Genomic DNA, 24,292 nt, shown 5'->3' with positions numbered 1-24,292 from the left:
TAGTCTCACTGTGGTTACCAGATACTGTGAGTGTTAAAGGTAGTGTCTCAAATTTGATACTGGGAAGATGACTACCATCTAAGGCAAACATGGGCGTAGGCTTGTCTAACGGTCTGAAAGGAATGTTATGTTTCCGAACCCATGCTTCGTCCATGAAACAACCCTCAGCCCCAGAGTCAATCAAGGCACTGCATGTAGCACCCGAACCGGTCCAGCGAAGATGGACCGACATAGTAGTACAAGATCTAGATGAAGAGACCTGAGTAGTAGCGCTCACCAGTAGCCCTCCGCTTACTGATGGGCTCTGGCCTCTTACTGGACATGAATTAACAAAATGTCCAGCAACTCCGCAATAGAGGCACAGGCGGTTGGTGATCCTCCGTTCCCTCTCCTTAGTCGAGATGCGAATCCCTCCCAGCTGCATGGGCTCAGTCTCAAAGCCAGAGGAGGGAGATGGTTGTGATGCGGAGCAGGGAAACACCGTTGATGCGAGCTCTCTTCCACGAGCCCGGTGACGAAGATCTACCCGTCGTTCTATGCGGATGGCGAGAGCAATCAAAGAGTCCACATCTGAAGGAACCTCCCGGGAGAGAATCTCATCCTTAACCACTGCGTGGAGTCCCTCCAGAAAACGAGCGAGCAGCGCCGGCTCGTTCCACTCACTAGAGGCAGCAAGAGTGCGAAACTCAATAGAATAATCCGTTATGGACCGTTCACCTTGGCATAATGAAGCCAGGGCCCTAGAAGCCTCCCTACCAAAAACTGAACGGTCAAAAACCCGAATCATCTCCTCTTTAAAGTTCTGGAACTTGTTAGAGCAATCAGCCCTTGCCTCCCAGATAGCTGTGCCCCATTCTCGAGCCCGGCCAGTAAGGAGTGAAATGACGTAAGCAACCCGAGCTCTCTCTCTAGAGTATGTGTTGGGTTGGAGAGAGAACACAATCTCACACTGCGTGAGAAAGGAGCGGCACTCAGTGGGCTGCCCGGAGTAGCAAGGTGGGTTATTAACCCTAGGTTCTGGAGGCTCGGCAGGCCAGGAAGTAACAGGTGGCACGAGACGTAGACTCTGGAACTGTCCAGAGAGGTCGGAAACCTGAGCGGCCAGGTTCTCCACGGCATGGCGAGCAGCAGACAATTCCTGCTCGTGTCTGCCGAGCATGGCTCCTTGGATCTTGACGGCAGTGTAACGAGCGTCTGAAGTCGCTGGGTCCATTCCTTGGTCGGTTCCTTCTGTCATGCTGGTGATAGAGGACCCAAAAGCGACTTAACAGAAACAGAGTTTATTCAAGTCCAAACAGGGAATAACAGAAATCCTCTAGTCTGTAGAGGGGAATAACAAGAGAAGCGGCCACAGACTGCAGGTCGCTTCGGGTAGGCGCAGGCCGTAGTTGACAGAGACACCTGTTCACACGCAGCATCTGATGAAGGCAAAAAACACGACAGGACAGGGCGAAACACAATCACAGCACGGTGAATACTAAACAAGGAACCGACGGGACAGGAACGGAACACAAAGGAATAAATAGGGACTCTAATCAGGGGAAAGGATCGGGAACAGGTGTGGGAAGACTAAATGATGATTAGGGGAATAGGAACAGCTGGGAGCAGGAACGGAACGATAGAGAGAAGAGAGAGCGAGAGAGTGAGAGGGGGGAGGGGGAGAGAGAGGGATAGAAAGAGGGAAAGAACCCAATAAGACCAGCAGAGGGAAACGAACAGAATGGGGAGCACAGGGACAAGACATGATAATAAATGACAAACATGACACGTTGGTCTAGAATGTAATTGGGTTTTATTTGAATTCTTGTCAGAATGTGTAGTAACGTGAGGAAAATGAAAGTTACCAGTTGCAACTGTAGTTGAATTGGACATGACCGTAATAATTGAGTTGAATGACGCCATTCAAAATGTTTTCTAGCGCTTTGGGGGACTAAATGACAGGGCTTTAGACTTGTGCGTATTCACCCTGATGTTTCACAGGGTCCTCCAAGAAGTACAAATTCATCTGTAGAAGGGGGAAAAAATAAGGCGAGTCATAAAAAGTTATAAAAATGTTCCATTCACCTTACACTGTTGACTGAGGAGGAAGCACCACAGAGTCAATCGCGTTTCTCTTTCCTATAGTGATCCGTCACCATGAGTACGGACGCGGAGATGCAAATCTACGGCAAGGCTGCCATATACCTCTGTAAGCCGGAGAAAGAGAGGATGGAGGCACAAGCCGCACCCTTTGATTCAAAGAACGCCTGCTATGTGACAGACGCCAAAGAGCTGTACCTTAAAGGTTTGGTCACTGCCAGGGCTGACGGAAAGTGTACTGTGACAGTCACGAATCCTAACGGCACCAAGGAGGTAAGGCTGATTTGAAAAGTATTACATTTCAAGTTTGTGCAATTACTCAATTTAAAAACATATATAAAAACAGCATGCCAATAGGTTAAATGAAATCAGTAACAACAGATATATTAAGAAGCATTTGTTCGTTTTTCTTGTAAGCAAAATATAGTCTTCAAACACGTATCACTGCTATTTAATAACGGCATGGCATTTTTCATATTGACAAGTCAAGAATCCCCATGTCTGTATCAGTGGGTGATAACAAAGTCGATTCATTAAATGGGGGAGTATGCATGTTTTTAAAAAGATTGAACGTCAATTATTGAATTATCAAAAAGCATTCAGTCTTGTCCAGTTTGTTCTGTAATCTAGAGTTGTGACTGTTTCAGGAAGGAAAAGAGTTCAAAGAGGCAGACGTCTACCAGATGAACCCCCCGAAGTACAACAAGGTTGAGGACGAACGAAGCCTCTGTGTTGTATAACCTCAAAGAGCGTTATGCAGCATGGATGATCTATGTAAGAAACCTACACACACACACACACACACACACACACACACACACACACACACACACACACACACACACACACACACACACACACACACACACACACACACACACACACACACACACACACACACACACACACACACACACACACACACACACACACACACACACACACACACACACACACACACACACACACACACACACACATACAGTACTACACATAAAGTCAGGGTAGAAACCAAAACAAACCAATGCAGTAGACCTACACTACTATACCAATGCACACCCACATCCTCACATAAATCCAGGTAAACGTCAATCTGATTGTGCTAATCCCCTAATTTAATTTATTCTCTTTCATCCAGACCTACTCTGGGCTCTTCTGTGCCACGGTGAATCCCTACAAGTGGCTTCCTGTGTACGACATGGAGGTTGTTAACGCCTACAGAGGGAAGAAGAGGATGGAGGCTCCACCCCATATATTCTCCGTCTCTGACAACGCCTTTCAGTTCATGCAGATTGGTACGAGCTCTCATTCATGGATGGATGGATGGATGGACGGATGGATGGATGGATGGATGGATGGAAAATAAAATATTCTTTAGAGACAAACGGTTCAATGCCAAACAAGCAGGTTAACCAGTGAGCTAACATGTCTTACATTCATAGCTAGTTATCTACTCGCCTCCTGTAGCCAAATGTCAACATATCTTTTCATTATAAATTGTGTGATTCCAGCGCTGAATGCTGATTGGCTGACAGCCGTGGTATATGAGACCCTATACCATGGGTATGACAAAACATTGGTTTTTACTGCTCTAGTTACATTGGTAACCAGTTTATAATAGCAGTAAGGCACCTCGGGGGTTTATGGTATATGGTCAATATGTCATGGCTAAGGGCTGTAGCCAAGCACTCCGCGATGCGTCGTTCATAAGAACAGCCCTTAGCGGTGGTATATTGTCCATATACCATAAACCCCCTCAGGCCTTATTGCTTTAGTATAGACCTTTATTTCCTGTGACATCCCACTCATCATACTGTAAGTTACGTAGTAAGCAAGCTATCTAGTTAATTATACTATGCTGTTGAAACAGTCTGACTCGTCTTTGGCCTTTGATTGGAGTTGCTGCTGACATCTGCCTCTTAGGCCTAGTAACAACCAGTTGAATTGAGGCCTTCCCTGTTTCTGATCGTGAGATGACACATGCAACTCAAAAAGAGAGCCAATACTACACTACCGTTCAGTGCCGGTAGTTTCTGCAGTGCACGCTCACGTGGGGAGCAGGGGAATTTTCCAAGATAAAAAAAGAAGTCTATATATTGGAACATTTATTTTAATTAAATAAAAATCTAAATAAATCTAAAACTCACCACCAATCTGAAAGGGAATTTTTCTCATAGGATGGCAAAAGGGGAGGTGCTCAGGCATCCCTGGACCTTTATCTGTGCACATGCCTTTTTGGTGCTGTATAGAACCCTTTTTGGTGCTGTATAGAACCCTTTTTGGTCCTGTATAGAACCCTTTTTGGTACTGTATAGAACCCTTTTTGGTACTGTATAGAACCATTTTTGGTCCTGTATAGAACCCTTTTTGGTACTGTATAGAACCCTTTTTGGTCCTGTATAGAACCCTTTTTGGTCCTGTATAGAACCCTTTTTGGTCCTGTATAGAACCCTTTTTGGTACTGTATAGAACCCTTTTTGGTACTGTATAGAACCTTTATGGAGAATGGTTCTACAAATAACCTCTTGAAGAACCATAAAGGGTTATTTTCTTTTGGTTAGTCGTATTATATTGTTTAAATTCCATTGTTTTTATTAGTTGACAAGTTGAATCAGGTGTGCTACCTCTGGAACAGCTGGTGGTGAGACCTGAAAACCACTGACTTGGACAACAGTCATCACTGACATAAGGCCACAACATACATGAGTCTTTCAGAAGACAAGCATACTCATATGTAACATGTAATGGCATTACACAACAGATTAGATCAACTGGAAGGACACTCTCACTCACGGTTACACGAAAAGAGCTGTACGCAAACCACACCTGAAAATATTCTAATTAGCTGTCGCGTTGACGTTTTTTTTAAATTATGGCTAAAAAGAGGGAAGAACCCTATGAATTCACTAATGAACCCCTAATGTTGCTTGAGTATGATAAACAATTCGTTTTTTTTGGTTACAGATAACGAGAACCAGTCTGTCCTGATCACGTAAGTTGTTTACTAAAGTTTCACTTGAGAAAAAGTGTTTCTATTGATGTGATGTGATGAAATACATGACATTATAAATGGATTAGGCTCTGTGTAATAATGGGTCGTTGAGTGGGAATTCTGGTTCATTATTTACGTAAGAAAACAGGTCAACAGTGTTTTTTTTCAATGCTCGTCTTTCTCTGTCATATAAACCAGTGGAGAATCCGGTGCAGGAAAGACTGTCAACACCAAGCGTGTCATCCAGTACTTTGCCACCATTGCAGTGTCTGGTGCCAAGAAGGAAGTAGACCCCAACAAAATGCAGGTAGGTTGTGCTTAACCTTTTACCTTTTAACCACATTCCCATTTGGTTGGTTCTGTAAACTTTGTTTTCATTGGTGAATCCTGTTTCAAGAAAAGTACTCGAGTAATTAAAGAAAAACTAACTTTACCACATTACCAGTTTCTGAGCCACTTGTGTTTGTGTCAATCTGGGGTCTCTTGAGGATCAGATCATTGCTGCTAACCCTCTGCTGGAGGCTTACGGTAATTTTTTAAATTTTTTTAACCTTTATTTAACCAGGCAAGTCAGTTAAGAACATATTCTTATTTTCAATGACGGCCTGGGAACAGTGGGTTAACTGCCTGTTCAGGGGCAGAACGACAGATTTGTACCTTGTCAGCTCGGGGGTTTGAACTCGCAACCTTCCGGTTACTAGTCCAACGCTCTAACAACTAGGCTACGCTGCCGCCCCGCTAATGCCAAGACAGTGAGGAACGACAACTCGTCTCGCTTCGTAAGTATGAAGAGCGTATAAGATACCTTCAATTGAAAACATTCCTTTCAGTAGATTCCTATTGTTATATCAATAGATGTCCAACAATCTGTAACATTTAAAGTGGTATATCAAAGTAAAATGTTAGATTTATTTTGTTGACCTAATTCCCACCTCCATGCTCTACGACAGGGTAAATTCATCAGGATTCACTTCCAAGGAGGAAAACTGGCTAAAGCTGACATTGAGACCTGTGAGTTGATTTTGATTATTTATCAATTCTTTCCTAAATTCACACATATTATTTTTTGGAGATCATGTCATTCATCAAATTACATTTTTATCTCATGTTCTCTCTCTCCTCTCTCCTCTCCTTCTCCTCTCTCTCCTCTCTTTCTCCTCTCTCTCTCCTCTCTCTCTCTCCTCTCTTTCTCCTCTCTCTCCTCCTCTCTCTCTCTCCTCTCTCTCCTCCTCTCTCTCTCTCCTCTCTTTCTCCTCTCTCTCTCTCCTCTCTTTCTCCTCTCTCTCCTCTCTCTCTCCTCTCTTTCTCCTCTCTCTCTCCTCTCTCTCTCCTCTCTTTCTCCTCTCTCTCTCTCCTCTTTCTCCTCTCTCTCTCTCCTCTTTCTCCTCTCTCTCTCTCCTCTTTCTCCTCTCTCTCTCTCCTCTTTCTCCTCTCTCTCTCTCCTCTTTCTCCTCTCTCTCTCCTCTTTCTCCTCTCTCTCTCCTCTTTCTCCTCTCTCTCTCCTCTTTCTCCTCTCTCTCTCCTCTTTCTCCTCTCTCTCTCCTCTTTCTCCTCTCTCTCTCCTCTTTCTCCTCTCTCTCTCCATCTTTCTCCTCTCTTTCTCCTCTCTCCTCTCTTTCTCCTCTCTCCTCTCTTTCTCCTCTCTCCTCTCTTTCTCCTCTCTCTCCTCTTTCTCCTCTCTCTCTCTCCTCTTTCTCCTCTCTCTCCTCTCTTTCTCCTCTCTCTCCTCTCTTTCTCCTCTCTCTCCTCTCTTTCTCCTCTCTCTCTCTCCTCTCTTTCTCCTCTCTCTCTCTCCTCTCTTTCTCCTCTCTCTCTCCTCTCTCTCTCTCCTCTCTTTCTCCTCTCTCTCCTCTCTTTCTCCTCTCTCTCTCCTCTCTCTCCTCTCTCTCTCTCCTCTCTTTCTCCTCTCTTTCTCCTCTCTTTCTCCTCTCTCTCTCTCCTCTCTTTCTCCTCTCTCTCTCTCCTCTCTTTCTCCTCTCTCTCTCCTCTCTTTCTCCTCTCTTTCTCCTCTCTCTCTCCTCTCTTTCTCTCCTCTCTCTCTCTCTCTCTCTCTTTGACTCTCAGACCTCCTGGAGAAGTCCCGAGTGTCCTTCCAGCTGCCCAATGAAAGAGGCTACCACATCTTCTTCCAGATGATGACCAATCACAAACCTGAGATAGTTGGTACGGCAAAGTAGTGGTTCAGGGGAAATGATTCCCACCCAAATTTGTGGAATTTATAAAAAAAAATATTCCTAGTCCACACTATTAATACTATTAAAATGAGTACATCCAAGGTAACAAGGTATCTAGGCACAGATCAGGTCATTGGGAAATATATATCAAGTAATGTCCAGGAGTCTCAGCCCCCTCTTTTGATGCTGTTTATACTACATGTATCATTGAGTCCATCTATTGAGTAAAGGAAGGAGAGATACTGTAAAGGTTAGGACAGCACAATTCTAAGAGATTTAACTGACAAGCCATTCTCCATTGTCCACAGAAATGTCGCTCATCACCACCAACCCCTACGACTTCCCCATGTGCAGCCAGGGTCAGATCACGGTGGCCAGCATCGACGACAAGGAAGAGCTGGATGCCACAGACGTGAGTAAAACCAAGGGTTAACCAAACTCTGGAATGGGTAGGATCCCCATTACACACTGAATGCACTGTGCAATTCCAAATTGGTGGCTGCTGTGAATTGATGTATTTTTGTTTGTTTGATAGCTTGTGTTGGTTAAGCACTCTTCATGCCTTCACACTTGGCCTTGAGGCACATGCTTGTAAGACATCCACAAGACAGCGCTACTAAGTGCCCTGTGGAACTGTAGAAAACTAATTTTGTTCTGCCGTCTACTTGTGTTGGCCAAGCATACTCAAGAGGAACAGAGAAGACAAATATATCCATCCCATTTGTTCTGGAGTGACGACAGAACTGTTATGTACTATAACTAGTGTCCAGTTCAGCACTGTTGTACTTCATCTCTAATGCCAGGATGCCATTACAATCCTGGGCTTCACTAATGAGGAGAAGATGGGCATCTACAAGCTGACAGGAGCTGTGCTGCACCATGGAAACTTGAAATTCAAGCAGAAGCAGCGTGAGGAGCAGGCTGAGCCAGACAGCACAGAGGGTCAGTCCCAGTAATAGATGTTCAATCTGTAGAGCATTAGTCCGATTCCCAGTCCCAGTCATAGATGTACAATATGTAAAGCATTAGTCCCATTCCCAGTCCCAGTAATAGATGTTCAATATGTAGAGCATTAGTCCGATTCCCAGTCCCAGTCATAGATGTACAATATGTAAAGCATTAGTCCCATTCCCAGTCCCAGTCCCAGTCAGAGATGTACAATATGTAAAGCATTAGTCCCATTCCCAAACAATGAAATAGAACACCTAAGACAGATAGTGTCACATGAAAGTCAGCCATGAGACCAAATGTCAACCTCCAGAAATGATTTGAAATGATGGATGTGGGTGAAAATCAAAACCTAACCCACAAAAGATCTTGTGTTTCTGAGTCTGTTGTTGTTGGTTCTCTCTCCAGTGGCTGATAAAATCGGCTACCTGCTGGGCCTGAACTCAGCTGAGATGTTGAAGGCTCTGTGCTACCCCAGAGTGAAGGTTGGTAATGAGTACGTGACCAAGGGACAGACAGTGCCTCAGGTAAGGCGACCAAACACACCAGAAATCTTTTGGGGACCATAGGTTTTTCTTCTTCTTGTGAGGTTGTTGTTCCCAAGCTCTTTTCACCTTATCACTAGACATGGTCAATATCTCATGTATTCATTTGAGATATTATCATTGCAGGTTAATAACTCAGTCTCGGCTCTGGCCAAGTCAATCTATGAGAGGATGTTCTTGTGGATGGTCATCCGTATCAACGAGATGTTGGACACCAAGAATCCAAGGCAGTTCTATATCGGCGTGCTGGATATTGCGGGGTTTGAGATCTTTGATGTGAGTATGCGACCAGAGCAAGACAATGAGTTGTGATTGAGAGGGATTACAGCCTTGTATGATGTAACGACCCCTTTTTAAAATTCCATGAACAGTACAACAGCATGGAGCAGCTGTGCATCAACTTCACCAATGAGAAACTGCAACAGTTTTTCAACCACACCATGTTCGTCCTGGAACAAGAGGAGTACAAGAAGGAGGGAATCATCTGGGCTTTCATTGACTTTGGCATGGACTTGGCTGCCTGCATTGAGCTTATTGAGAAGGTACACTGTCTGTCAGGATTATAAATGGACCACAACAGCAAAGCTCATGTGAGCACTGTGTGAAATATTATCACAGTGGTACAACGCTTCCGATGGTTGAGAACTCAATATGTTTCCTATTATGTGCCCCTAAATGAATATAATTCTACAATAGCATGTTTGCTAAAGGAATAAATGTGATCCTAAATGTAAATATCACTCATTTCATATACATCTCTTTTTTCGTAAAGCCATTGGGCATCTTCTCCATCCTTGAAGAGGAGTGCATGTTCCCCAAGTCTTCAGACACTACCTTCAAGGACAAGCTGTACGCCCAGCATCTTGGCAAAACCAAGGCGTTTGAGAAGCCCAAGCCTGCCAAAGGCAAGGCAGAGGCCCACTTCTCCCTGGTGCACTATGCCGGCACTGTGGACTACAACATCACTGGCTGGCTGGAGAAGAACAAGGACCCCCTGAACGACTCGGTTATTCAGCTGTATGGGAAGTCCACAGTCAAACTTTTGGCTGCTCTGTACCCTGCTGCCCCACCGGAGGGTAAGACTAGCAGCAGTTATAACTCAGACCTACATTTTTTGTTTAAAGTCTTTGAATGTACCACAAATGCTCGGGCTTATTAACTGGGTTAATTTACTCATAGGTGTTATTTAACACACTCTCATTGGTAGCATTTTCATTACGATAAGTATGAAGTTAACCAGAGATTCTCTGGTTTATATTTAGTGTGCTTACTGAAGACAAAAACATTCTAGATTTATTGCATACTCGTATTACTATTGCACTCTGAGACGTATACTTGTCTAGTTATGTTTGACTTTCCCCTCGTGTGAACAGATACAACCAAGGAGGCAAGAAGAAGGGTGGTTCCATGCAGACTGTGTCGTCCCAGTTCAGGGTGAGCTTCCGAAATGTGGATATTCAGTCCTTCTAAATGCGCATTGATTATCATAAATTATTTCTCAGAAAATGCTTTGTAACCCTCTTACAGGAGAACTTACATAAGCTGATGACAAACTTGAGGAGCACTCATCCTCACTTTGTGCGCTGCCTGATCCCCAACGAGTCAAAGACTCCAGGTACAAGAAATATTGACTTAAATATGTCATCTTATCAGTACAGTACCAGTAACCTTAACGAACCAATCTTTAACCTGTTTATGAGTATTTAAAGAGACTTGGTTTGTGTTTCCAGGTCTGATGGAGAACTTCCTGGTTATACACCAGCTCAGGTGTAATGGTGTTCTGGAGGGAATCTGGATCTGCAGAAAGGGCTTCCCCAGCAGAATCATCTATGCTGACTTCAAGCAGAGGTACACACGCACAAACACGTGCAAGCACGCACACACACAGATCTGCTTCAAGAGTTCTCAGCATCAGAATAGTCTTACTTTTTACGTAATATAACCAACCTATTACAACTTGACATGTGTTATAAATGTCTCCTCATTCAGGTACAAAGTACTGAATGCCAGTGTCATCCCAGAGGGCCAGTTCATGGACAACAAGAAGGCTTCTGAGAAGCTGCTTGGGTCCATTGATGTGAATCACGAGGATTACAAGTTTGGACACACCAAGGTCAGTCACCCTTTGCAAAAGCTGACAGCAAAACACAACTCAATGATCATTTAAACCCGTACCATTTTCTTCAATGTCATATAATCACAAGTCTAGAAGAGAAACTAAACTCGTTATTCATCTACAACTGTTACAACCAACTTACAACTTATAAACAACCTCTCATGGACTGTCTGTGAGCATTGCAATGTTTGTGTTGTTGAAATCAATCTAGTGGTGTTGTTTCCTGTTCTGTCACCATCTGACTGTGGATCCATAATTGACCATGTCAACCTGTGTCTCAGGTGTTCTTCAAAGCCGGTCTGCTGGGCGTCCTGGAGGAGATGAGAGATGAGAAGCTGGCCTCTCTGGTCGGGAAGGTTCAGGCTCTCAGCCGTGGATTCCTGATGAGGAGAGAGTTCACCAAGATGATGGAGAGGAGGTGAGGAAGAGTAGACATCTTGGCAAAGCTTTCTGTCAACCACCTGTATCTAATGCATTATTCCATACTGTATATGCTGTGAGATGTTCAGAATGAGAAAGTACAACTTAAAATGCTCTATTAAAACTGTAGTTTGGGATTTGTCAAGCTGTTCAATTATCATTTAATTGTCTAATATTTACCCATTCATTCTTGAAGAATATAAAATGCCTGATGAGCTGGAATCTATCTAGAGCGCAGTTTATGAGGGGTTACATCTCCACAGCCCCATTCCTCAGCTGGTAACAATGTGGTGGGGGTCTCCATTTGGATTTAGCTTTATGTCAAGCTATCCTTTCTGTTCAACCAGAGATTCCGTCTTCACCATCCAGTACAACGTCCGTTCATTCATGAATGTGAAAACCTGGCCGTGGATGAAGGTGTACTTCAAGATCAAGCCCCTGCTGAAGAGCGCGGAGACGGAGAAGGAGCTGGCCAACATGAAGGAGAACTATGAGAAGATGACGTCGGACTTGGCCAAGGCTCTGGCCACCAAGAAGCAGTTGGAGGAGAAGATGGTCTCCATGGTGCAGGAGAGAGCAGACCTGGCGCTCCAAGTAGCATCTGTGAGTGAACAACAACCCTGAGGATTATTTTATTTTTTAAATGTAACCTTTATTTAACAAGTTAGTTAAGAACACATTCTTATTTACGATGACCGCCTACCGGGGAACAGTGGGTTAACTGCCTTGTTCAGAGGCAAAACTACAGATTTTTACCCTGTCAGCTCAGAGGATTCAATCCAGCGACCTTTTGGTTACTGGCCCAACGCTCTAACCACTAGGTTACCTGCCAACCCGACACATTTACACACACATGAACACAAACACAGACACACAGATATGAACACAGACAGTGAGACACACACACACACACACACACACACACACACACACACACACACACACACACACACACACACACACACACACACACACACACACACACACACACACACACACACACACACACACACACACACACACACACACACACACACACACACACACACACACACACACACACAGTGTCTCGATAGGAGTGCAAATGTCATGCCCTTCTACATGTTTTCTCATGGGGATGATGGCTGAGAGAAAAAAATCAAATCAAATCAAATTATATTTGTCACATACACATGGTTAGCAGATGTTAATGCGAGTGTAGCGAAATGCTTGTGCTTCTCTCTCTTCGTCCGCCCACGTGTTCTCGCACACCCCGAGAGCTTCTGGTCAGCGGGGTGGTGGCACCGGGATCCTCATCTCTCCCAAGTGGTCATTCTCTCTTTCTCCCCTTACCCATCTGTCTATCGCCTCCTTTGAATTCCATGCTGTCACAGTTACCAGCCCTTTCAAGCTTAACATCCTTATCATTTATCGCCCTCCAGGTTCCCTCGGAGAGTTCATCAATGAGCTTGATGCCTTGATAAGCTCCTTTCCTGAGGACGGCTCACCTCTCACAGTTCTGGGTGACTTTAACCTCCCCACGTCTACCTTTGACTCATTCCTCTCTGCCTCCTTCTTTCCACTCCTCTCCTCTTTTGACCTCACCCTCTCACCTTCCCCCTACTCACAAGGCAGGCAATACGCTCGACCTCATCTTTACTAGATGCTGTTCTTCCACTAACCTCATTGCAACTCCCCTCCAAGTCTCCGACCACTACCTTGTATCCTTTTCCCTCTCGCTCTCATCCAACACCTCCCACACTGCCCCTACTCGGATGGTATCGCGCCGTCCCAACCTTCGCTCTCTCTCCCCCGCTACTCTCTCCTCTTCCATCCTATCATCTCTTCCCTCCGCTCAAACCTTCTCCAACCTATCTCCTGATTCTGCCTCCTCAACCCTCCTCTCCTCCCTCTCTGCATCCTTTGACTCTCTATGTCCCCTATCCTCCAGGCCGGCTCGGTCCTCCCCTCCCGCTCCGTGGCTCGATGACTCATTGCGAGCTCACAGAACAGGGCTCCGGGCAGCCGAGCGGAAATGGAGGAAAACTCGCCTCCCTGCGGACCTGGCATCCTTTCACTCCCTCCTCTCTACATTTTCCTCCTCTGTCTCTGCTGCTAAAGCCACTTTCTACCACGCTAAATTCCAAGCATCTGCCTCTAACCCTAGGAAGCTCTTTGCCACCTTCTCCTCCCTCCTGAATCCTCCTCCCCCCTCCTCCCTCTCTGCAGACGACTTCGTCAACCATTTTGAAAAGAAGGTCGACGACATCCGATCCTCGTTTGCTAAGTCAAACGACACCGCTGGTTCTGCTCACACTGCCCTACCCTGTGCTCTGACCTCTTTCTCCCCTCTCTCTCCAGATGAAATCTCGCGTCTTGTGACGGCCGGCCGCCCAACAACCTGCCCGCTTGACCCTATCCCCTCCCCTCTTCTCCAGACCATTTCCGGAGACCTTCTCCCTTACCTCACCTCGCTCATCAACTCATCCCTGACCGCTGGCTACGTCCCTTCCGTCTTCAAGAGAGCGAGAGTTGCACCCCTTCTGAAAAAACCTACACTCGATCCCTCCGATGTCAACAATTACAGACCAGTATCCCTTCTTTCTTTTCTCTCCAAAACTCTTGAACGTGCCGTCCTTGGCCAGCTCTCCCGCTATCTCTCTCTGAATGACCTTCTTGATCCAAATCAGTCAGGTTTCAAGACTAGTCATTCAACTGAGACTGCTCTCCTCTGTATCACGGAGGCGCTCCACACTGCTAAAGCTAACTCTCTCCCCTCTGCTCTCATCCTTCTAGATCTATCGGCTGCCTTCGATACTGTGAACCATCAGATCCTCCTCTCCACCCTCTCCGAGTTGGGCATCTCCGGCGCGGTCCACGCTTGGATTGCGTCCTACCTGACAGGTCGCTCCTACCAGGTGGCGTGGCGAGAATCTGTCTCCTCACCACGCGCTCTCACCACTGGTGTCCCCCAGGGCTCTGTTCTAGGCCCTCTCCTATTCTCGCTATACACCAAGTCACTTGGCTCTGTCATAACCTCACATGGTCTCTCCTATCATTGCTATGCAGACGACACACAACTAATCTTCTCCTTTCCCCCTTCTGATGACCAGGTGGCGAATCGCATCTCTGCATGTCTGGCAGACATATCAGTGTGGATGACGGATCACCACCTCAAGCTGAACCTCGGCAAGACGGAGCTGCTCTTCCTCCCGGGGAAGGACTGCCCGTTCCATGATCTCGCCATCACGGTTGACAACTCCATTGTGTCCTCCTCCCAGAGCGCTAAGAACCTTGGCGTGATCCTGGACAACACCCTGTCGTTCTCAACCAACATCAAGGCGGTGGCCCGTTCCTGTAGGTTCATGCTCTACAACATCCGCAGAGTACGACCCTGCCTCACACAGGAAGCGGCGCAGGTCCTAATCCAGGCACTCCCGTCATCTCCCGTCTGGATTACTGCAACTCGCTGTTGGCTGGGCTCCCTGCCTGTGCCATTAAACCCCTTCAACTCATCCAGAACGCCGCAGCCCGTCTGGTGTTCAACCTTCCCAAGTTCTCTCACGTCACCCCGCTCCTCCGTTCTCTCCACTGGCTTCCAGTTGAAGCTCGCATCCGCTACAAGACCATGGTGCTTGCCTACGGAGCTGTGAGGGGAACGGCACCTCAGTACCTCCAGGCTCTGATCAGGCCCTACACCCAAACAAGGGCACTGCGTTCATCCACCTCTGGCCTGCTCGCCTCCCTACCACTGAGGAAGTACAGCTCCCGCTCAGCCCAGTCAAAACTGTTCGCTGCTCTGGCCCCCCAAGGGTGGAACAAACTCCCTCACGACGCCAGGACAGCGGAGTCAATCACCACCTTCCGGAGACACCTGAAACCCCACCTCTTTAAGGAATACCTAGGATAGGATAAGTATTCCCTCTCACCCCCCCTTTAAGATTTAGATAAACTATTGTAAAGTGACTGTTCCACTGGATGTCATAAGGTGAATGCACCAATTTGTAAGTCGCTCTGGATAAGAGCGTCTGCTAAATGACTTAAATGTAATGTAAATGTTCTAGTTCCAACCATGCAGTAATATCTAACAAGGAATCTAACCTAACAATTTCACAACAACTACCTTATACACATTAAGATGGCAAGATGGAGTAGATGGTATAGAGTACAGTATGTACATATGAGATGAGTAATGTAGGGTATGTAAATATTATATGGTGTGGCATTGTTGAAAATATCTTGTGATATGTTTATTACATCAATTTTTCCATGATTAAAGTGACAAGAGTTGAGTCAGTGTGTTGGCAGCAGCCACTCAAAGTTAGTTATGGCTGTTTAACTGTCTGATTGCCTTGAGATAGAAGCTGTTTTTCAGTCTCTCGGTCCCAGCTTTGATGCACCTGTACTGACCTCTCCTTCTGGATGATAGCGGGGGAAACAGGCAGTGGCTCGGGTGGTTGTTGTCCTTGATGATCTTTATGGCCTTCCTGTAACATCGGGTGGTGTAGGTGTCCTGGAGGGCAGGTAGTTTGCCCCCGGCGATGCGTTGTGCAGACCTCACTACCCTCTGGAGAGCCTTACGGTTGTGGGCAGAGCAGTTGCCGTACCAGGCGGTCATACATCCTGACAGGATGCTCTCGATTGTGCATGTGTAAAAGTTTGAGTGTTTTGGTGACAAGCCAAATTTCTTCAGCCTCCTGAGTTTGAAGAGGCGCTGCTGCTGTCTGTGTGGGTGGACCATTTCAGTTTGTCCGTGATGTGTACGCAGAGGAACTTAAAACTTTCCACCCTCTCCACTACTGTCACGTCAATGTGGATAGGGGGCTGCTCCCTCTGCTGTTTCCTGAAGTCCACAATCATTTCCTTTGTTTTGTTGACATTGAGTGTGAGGTTGTTTTCCTGACACCACACTCCGAGGGCCCTCACCTCCTCTCTGTAGGCCGTCTCATCGTTGTTGGTAATCAAGCCTACCACTGTAGTGTCGTCTGCAAAGTTGATGATTGAGTTGGAAGCTTGCATGGCCACGCAGTCATGGGTGAACAGGAAGTACAGGAGAGTGCTGAGAACGCACCCTTGTGGGACCCCAGTGTTGAGGATCAGCAGGGTGGAGATGTTGTTACCTACCCTCACCACCTGGGGGCGGCCCATCAGGAAGTCCAGAAAAATCACAGTTTTAAAGACAATGTCCTGCAATTCGACACATTTTTGCTATGGCTTATGGCGTGTTGTTACGCTATCTGAGTGATTCAATCACTGTAGCAAAAATGTTTGACGTTTTTGGAATTTTAGATTCTCCCCGACTGTCTAGTTTTTATTTTGGTGATTGTTATATAAGATGATCTTATAAAAAAGATATAGCTCTATTATATATATTTTTTTACATACTTTAGTAATTTAAGTTTAAACTGAAGAATGTTTTACTATCCCTAAAAGTTAAAGAAAATATAAAATAAACTTTTTGTGAGTGGCAACAACTAAATGAACATTGGGTTAACACTGCAGTGTTGTATGTGGCTAACTCATACATTTATTTGTGTTACCCATGTTACTTGCACATACATACATACATACATACATACATACATACATACATACATACATACATACATACATACATACATACATACATACATACATACATACATACATACATACATACATACATACATACATACATACATACATACATACATACATACATACATACATACATACATACATACATACATACATACATACATACATACATACATACATACATACATACATACATACATACATACATACATACATACATACATACATACATACATACATACATACATACATACATACATACATACATACATACATACATACATACATACATACATACATACATACATACATACATACATACATACATATTGATTTGCTCTGAGCTGTTTGACTAAATGAAGTCTATATTTTGATACACAAAGTGGGGCTGTAGATTTTTTTCTCCTGTTCTGAAACCAGGATTCAGAGAATCTGACTGATGCTGAGGAAAGGTCTGAGGGGCTCATCAAGAGCAAGATCCAGCTGGAGGCCAAACTCAAAGAGACGACCGAGAGGCTGGAGGATGAGGAGGAGATGAATGCTGAGTTGACTGCCAAGAAGAGGAAGCTGGAGGATGAGTGTTCTGAGCTGAAGAAGGACATTGATGACCTGGAGCTCACCTTGGCCAAAGTGGAGAAGGAGAAGCACGCCAGTGAAAACAAGGTCTCATAGACAGTCTAACCATTTAAACAAAAACCTACTCAAAACAACAGAAATCTAATTCAAATTGTTTTGTGGGCGCAGGGAATATGAAGACACAAAATAGTTTCATTTTTGTTGCTTGTTCTGCTTTCCCTCGTTTTTAACTTCCATTTAGTACAGTGCAATTTACTGTTGAATCAACAGTATAGTACTTGTTGACACATTTAGAATCTGAATTAGATGAATGCAATATATATCAAACTTACATCTCCTCTTCATGGTGAAGTGGCAAAAGACTTACATTTGTTGTGGACATTTTCAGGTTAAAAACCTGACAGAGGAGATGGCGTCTATGGATGAGAGTGTTGCCAAGCTGACCAAGGAGAAGAAAGCCCTCCAAGAGGCCCACCAGCAGACACTGGACGACCTGCAGGCAGAGGAGGACAAAGTCAACACTCTGACCAAGTCCAAGACCAAGCTGGAACAGCAAGTGGATGACGTGAGTGGAGTTTTACATTTTGTCCATGGTTAAGAGATGAGATTATCTTCAGTTGTTTAGATTTGAACATTACATGTGTGTTTTTATCTTATAGCTTGAGGGTTCTCTGGAGCAAGAGAAGAAGCTCCGTATGGACCTTGAGAGAGCCAAGAGAAAGCTGGAGGGAGATCTGAAACTGGCCCAGGAGTCCATAATGGACCTGGAGAATGACGAGCAGCAGTCTGAAGAGAAACTCAAGAAGTAAACACAAACAAATGACTACAGTATTTCCTGCCATATTGATCAACATAATGATTGTTCTTCACTCAACCTTGTAATAAGGATTTGTATGTGATTCTTAAAAGCAAAGTGGATGCTATTATATTATCCCTTTACACTATCAAACCAAAAACCAACTCTGAAATCAACGTGTTTATGTTTCTTAGGAAGGAGTTTGAGACCAGCCAGCTACTCAGCAAGATAGAGGATGAACAGTCTCTGGGGGCTCAGCTGCAGAAGAAGATCAAGGAACTGCAGGTACAGTACAGGATCTCAGCTCCAGTACAGGAACAAACACACCTGAAACATTTCTGGTGGCGTCTAATGGCTCAGTAAGTTGGAAGATGGTGCTTTAATCTGTTGTAAAGATGGTGCTTCTAACCGTTGTGGTTTTGGTTGCCACATTGGACACTGAAGATATTTTACTGTAACTGGCTTTTGTATTAACAAATGTATGCAAAATATACATACTATTTATAGAGGTTATTTATTTCAACTATATTGTAGTGTTCATCCCACCTGCTCCTGCACCCTGTTCTAGGCCCGTATTGAAGAGCTGGAGGAGGAAATTGAGGCTGAGCGTGCTGCCAGGGCCAAGGTTGAGAAGCAGAGGGCTGATCTCTCCAGGGAACTTGAGGAGATCAGTGAGAGGCTGTAGGAGGCCGGAGGCGCCACTGCTGCTCAGATTGAGATGAACAAGAAGCGCGAGGCTGAGTTCCAGAAGCTGCATCGTGATCTTGAAGAGTCCACCCTGCAGCATGAGGCCACAGCCGCCGCTCTGCGCAAGAAGCAGGCCGACAGTGTGGCTGAGCTCGGGCAGCAGATCGACAACCTGCAGCGCATCAAGCAGAAGCTGGAGAAGGAGAAGAGTGAGTATAAGATGGAGATTGATGACCTCTCCAGCAACATGGAGGCCGTCGCCAAGGCTAAGGTGAGTAATGATGTTTTAGTCAAGCAGTGTTGAGAAAGGTCATCTTCATTACCATTCAAGTGAATGTGCTGGCCTCCTCCAGCACAGAGGAGCTGGAGGAGGCCAAGTGAGTTGCACACAACAGCAAAATCACAAACATAGGGTGTGGATGATGAGGGTGGTAGTGGGCACTGAGAAAATGTTGCGTCAATATGTATTGTAACATTCGTTTCACAACAAATTGTTCACCATAAAACCACCCTCACTCATCCAACAGGAAGAAGCTGGCCCAGCGTCTGCAGGAGGCTGAGGAGACCATTGAGGCGACCAACTCAAAGTGTGCCTCCCTGGAGAAGACCAAGCAGAGACTGCAGGGAGAGGTGGAGGACCACATGATTGACGTTGAGAGAGCCAACGCCATGGCCGCCAACCTCGACAAGAAGCAGAGGAATTTTGACAAGGTGAAAATGCATAAACCTAATCCTAGCGGGATATTTTATGTGTGCTATTTGATCAATTGTAGTATAATTGTAACATATTTCAGATTCAAAGCTCTCCATCAATGAGTTGTAATGAAAACCCTATGGATTTCCCTAGGTTCTGGCAGAGTGGAAGCAGAAGTATGAGGAAGGTCAGGCTGAACTGGAAGGAGCTCAGAAGGAGGCTCGCTCTATGAGCACTGAACTTTTCAAGATGAAGAACTCCTACGAGGAGGCTCTGGATCATCTGGAGACTCTGAAGAGAGAGAACAAGAACCTGCAACGTGAGCATTTGACAGCAGTTCTATTGGGCTCATGTTTGACTAGCGTTTTTGAAAATGGAGGGAACTGTAATCAACAAAATGACCATTACACCATTTCAGAATTGTTTTATGTAAAGTTTAAAATATTCTTGTTTGAACTTGTATTCGGTATTCTTTCAGACAACCCAAGGAAGTAGTAGGCAATTCAATATGCTAAACGATATGAAGTGCTTTTGTTAATGAACTGTTATTATGATTCAATGTCAACTTCAGTGTATCGGTGATATCCACTGAACATCTCCTGAGTCTAAACAGCTGCTGTGTTTGTGAGTGCAGAGGAGATCTCTGACCTGACTGAGCAGATTGGAGAGACTGGCAAGAGCATCCATGAGCTGAAGAAGGCCAAGAAGACCGTGGAGACAGAGAAGTCTGAGATCCAGACCGCTCTGGAGGAGGCTGAGGTACAAACTGTTTGATGGGAAAAGCAGTGTCCAATTCCAGCTACAGTCCAATGCTTTCCTTGTTGGTGTTTATTGTAGTCATATATATTTAATTCCTTATGTTATACACATCCAAATACAAATGTATTGAACACAATTGGCCTGACTGCTTCTCTTTGTCCAGGGAACACTGGAGCACGAGGAATCCAAGATTCTGCGTTTGCAGCTGGAGCTGAACCAGATCAAGGGTGAGGTGGACAGGAAGCTGGCTGAGAAGGACGAGGAGATGGAGCAGATCAAGAGGAACAGCCAGAGGGTGGTTGACTCCATGCAGAGCACCCTGGACTCGGAGGTCAGGAGCAGGAATGACGCCCTGAGGGTGAAGAAGAAGATGGAGGGAGACCTGAATGAGATGGAGATCCAGCTGAGCCACGCCAACAGGCAGGCCGCTGAGGCCCAGAAACAGCTGAGGAACGCCCAGGGACAGCTCAAGGTAAAGGGACTGGGACATCAGGCAACGGAAATCTGAACATGGGGAGGATTTTATTTTATTTTTATCTGTAAAAAAGAATAGAACAGAGGAGATGAATAGAGTGGACTAATATGTTGGACATTTGGGAAATTATTATCAATTAAAAATGTCTATCACTGATCCTATTGCCCCTGCTTAATGAACCTATATCATTGTGAATCCCAGGATGCCCAATTCCACCTTGATGACGCCGTCCGTGTTGCAGAGGACATGAAGGAGCAGGCAGCCATGGTGGAGCGCAGAAACGGTCTGATGGTGGCTGAGATCGAGGAGCTGAGAGTTGCTCTGGAGCAGACAGAGAGAGGCCGCAAAGTGGCTGAGACTGAGCTGGTGGACGCCAGCGAGCGTGTTGGACTTCTGCACTCCCAGGTAGGGGTCAAAAGCCATTTCTAATAAAAACCTAGCATACCGTTTACATACACTTGGAATTTGACAGTGCTTGCTTTTACATTTTCATCATTCTGCCCTGTGACTCGAGAGTCAAGTAAATGTCTTATAATAATAATAATAATATATGCCATTTAGCAGACGCTTTTATCCAAAGCGACTTACAGTCATGTGTGCATACATTCTACGTATGGGTGGTTTCCTCCAGAACACCAGCCTTCTGAACACTAAGAAGAAGCTGGAGACTGACCTAGTGCAGGTGCAGGGAGAGGTGGACGGCATCGTCCAGGAGGCCAGGAACGCAGAGGAGAAGGCCAAGAAGGCCATCACTGACGTGAGTCCTTATGATCTCTATTGAATTACATCAACTTGATTTTGCCCATAAGAGGGATGTTATAATTAGTGTAGTGTCGGAAATCCCAGACCTATGGGCAACAGCACTAGGTCAGGGAATCATGTTGGATTTTCTTGGCCAATTTGTAGAGGATTCTGACAGACAACTCTCCAAACAAATCACAAATTTGGGTAGGCAGAGCTTTACTGCAAGACTCTGGATGGATTTTATAGTACACCAACTCTTCCCTTCCTCTGCCAAATTGACGTTGGTTTTAATACTGACGTTTATACTGGAACATTGGTACATTGTGGGAGGCAACCCGTCTGTCAAGAGAGAGACTATGGTTCTATGGTTGGTGCCAATCGGTGCATAATTTAACACACTACCATTCCAGGCGGCCATGATGTCTGAGGAGCTGAAGAAGGAGCAGGACACCAGCTCTCACCTGGAGAGGATGAAGAAGAACCTGGAGGTCACAGTCAAGGACCTGCAGCACCGCCTGGATGAGGCTGAGAATCTGGCCATGAAGGGAGGCAAGAAGCAGCTCCAGAAACTGGAGTCCAGGGTGAGTTAACAGCAGGGTGGATTGAAAAACAGATTGCTGGAAATGTATTTGATCATATAAAAACACACAGGAGCATTGGGTAATGACTTGTTCTCTCAATAACCCACCTAGATTATGAAAAGCTGTTGTTATGACTACAGACCGCTTTAATTAAACATGTACAAGTACATAGGAACAGACAACATTGTGCTTCCTTGACTAGTAGAAGATACATTAATTACATTAATTTCTTCCATAAAGGTGCGTGAGCTGGAGACTGAGCTGGAGGCTGAGCTGGAGGCTGAGGTGGAGGCTGAGGTGGAGGCTGAGGTGGAGGCTGAGGTGGAGGCTGAGGTGGAGGCTGAGCAGAGAAGAGTTGTAGACATGGTCAAGGGAGTCTGAGCGCAGAGTCAAGGAGCTCACCTACCAGGTAAGAGAAAGTACTAACACAGACAGGTTTGTGTATAAAACTATGGGGCAATGATTATTTGATCTTCTCCCACAGACTGAGGAGGATAAGAAGAACGTTGGCAGACTTCAGGACCTGGTAGGCAAGCTGCAGATGAAAGTGAAGGCCTACAAGAGGCAGGCCGAGGAAGCGGTGAGTCACATACTTTGTCAAATACTCTGAAAGCATACATTCCAAAACATATTTTTCCCCTAGTAGACATTACAAAACTTAATGTCCATACCGTTTAGTTGAAGTAAGTGCTACTGCGCATCAGTCAACAATGACTCAATTGATAGTGCAAGTAATTGATATGTTATATGTTACCAACTTAAAGGAGAGGGGGTTGAATATTGATATGAATATGAATATATTGCAGTTTGATCCCCAGTTTTGCAACTCACTTTCTCTGCTGTGTCATTGGCATCTGTCAATAAAAAAAGCTTTCAAATACTTAAAAAAATACATATTAATTTGCTACCTGAATTTTCAAACTTTGAATGCTGATGTTCTGCTCTCCTCTCTTTTCCTCACCCAGGAGGAAGCAGCCAATAGCCACATGTCTAAGCTCCGGAAGGTTCAGCATGAGCTGGAGGAGGCTGAGGAGCGTGCTGACATCGCTGAGACTCAGGTCAACAAGCTCAGGGCCAAGACCCGCGAAGGTGGAAAGGTACAGAACTGCTGCTGAACCCGACTCATGTTCAGATATGACCACATCAACACCACCTATGAATTAGCCTTCACAGAGGTCAATACTGACCACTTAAATGTATTTAAGATCTCTAAGAAGAACATTTCACATAGGGCAAAAAATGTGGTACTAAATCTCAAATTTAAGCTGAGCACTGAGCATTAAATTCTTGATCCATTATATTAATTCCAATTGTTCATACATTTAGTTCATTATTAAATACTAATATATTATGTTCTTTCCTCTCACAGGGCAAGGAATCTGCTGAATAAACCAAAGTATTGAAGATCAAAGTCTTAACATTTTCCTGTCTTGCATAAAATATGATTTTCATGGTTTTAGCATCGATTAAAAACATGTGGGCGTAAGTACACTTCCTTTGTGACTCTGAATTTATTACTCAGCAAACAGCTTTTTCATACCATAAAAGGGCCTGTAAAACAACACATTTCACCAGGGGTGGCGGGGTAGCCTAGTGGTTAGAGCTTTGTACTAGTAACTGAAAGGTTGCAAGTTCAAATCCCTGAGCTGACAAGGTAAACATTTGTCATTCTGCCCCTGAACAGGCAGTTAACCCACGGTTCCTAGGCCATCATTGAAAATAAGAATTTGTTCTTAACTGACTTGCCAAGTAAAATAAAGGATCAAAAAAACAAAAACGGCACCAATCCTGTTTATGTGACAAAATGCAACAATCCAAAATGTAGCTGGCTGTCTTCTACAAGTGATATAACATTACTTTGAACAAGACATGCAACCTGACTCCCCCCTCTCATTCTATTGATTTCAACATGATATCGATGAGTAATTGACAAATGAGTTTTGCATTTCCCTTTTAGGCATTTCAGGAAGCCATTTCCTGAAATAAACACATGCATATACACAAACTACAACACATAAACTGGGGAACGTAACAGTGTCTAAAATAGTGATCAACTGAAGACAAGCTTGCTCAGTCCAACTGTACATTTTTGCAATCCTGAAATGAATTGAGCTGACTTATTGTACTGTGTGTGTGTGTGTGTGTGTGTG

At 44.9% G+C, this 24,292-nt stretch overlaps 1 pseudogene; it reads left to right on the top strand.

Moving 5' to 3' along the window:
• The first annotated feature begins 1,784 nt into the window (after positions 1-1,784).
• On the top strand, positions 1,785-23,633 carry LOC124034956 (annotated as a pseudogene).
• The last annotated feature ends 659 nt before the right edge of the window (positions 23,634-24,292 follow it).

The sequence above is a fragment of the Oncorhynchus gorbuscha genome, linkage group LG05 (genome assembly GCF_021184085.1).
Source record: "Oncorhynchus gorbuscha isolate QuinsamMale2020 ecotype Even-year linkage group LG05, OgorEven_v1.0, whole genome shotgun sequence".
Lineage (NCBI taxonomy): Eukaryota > Metazoa > Chordata > Actinopteri > Salmoniformes > Salmonidae > Oncorhynchus > Oncorhynchus gorbuscha.
Note: the sequence above shows the minus strand (reverse complement) of the source record. Positions and strands in the feature narration are given on the sequence as shown.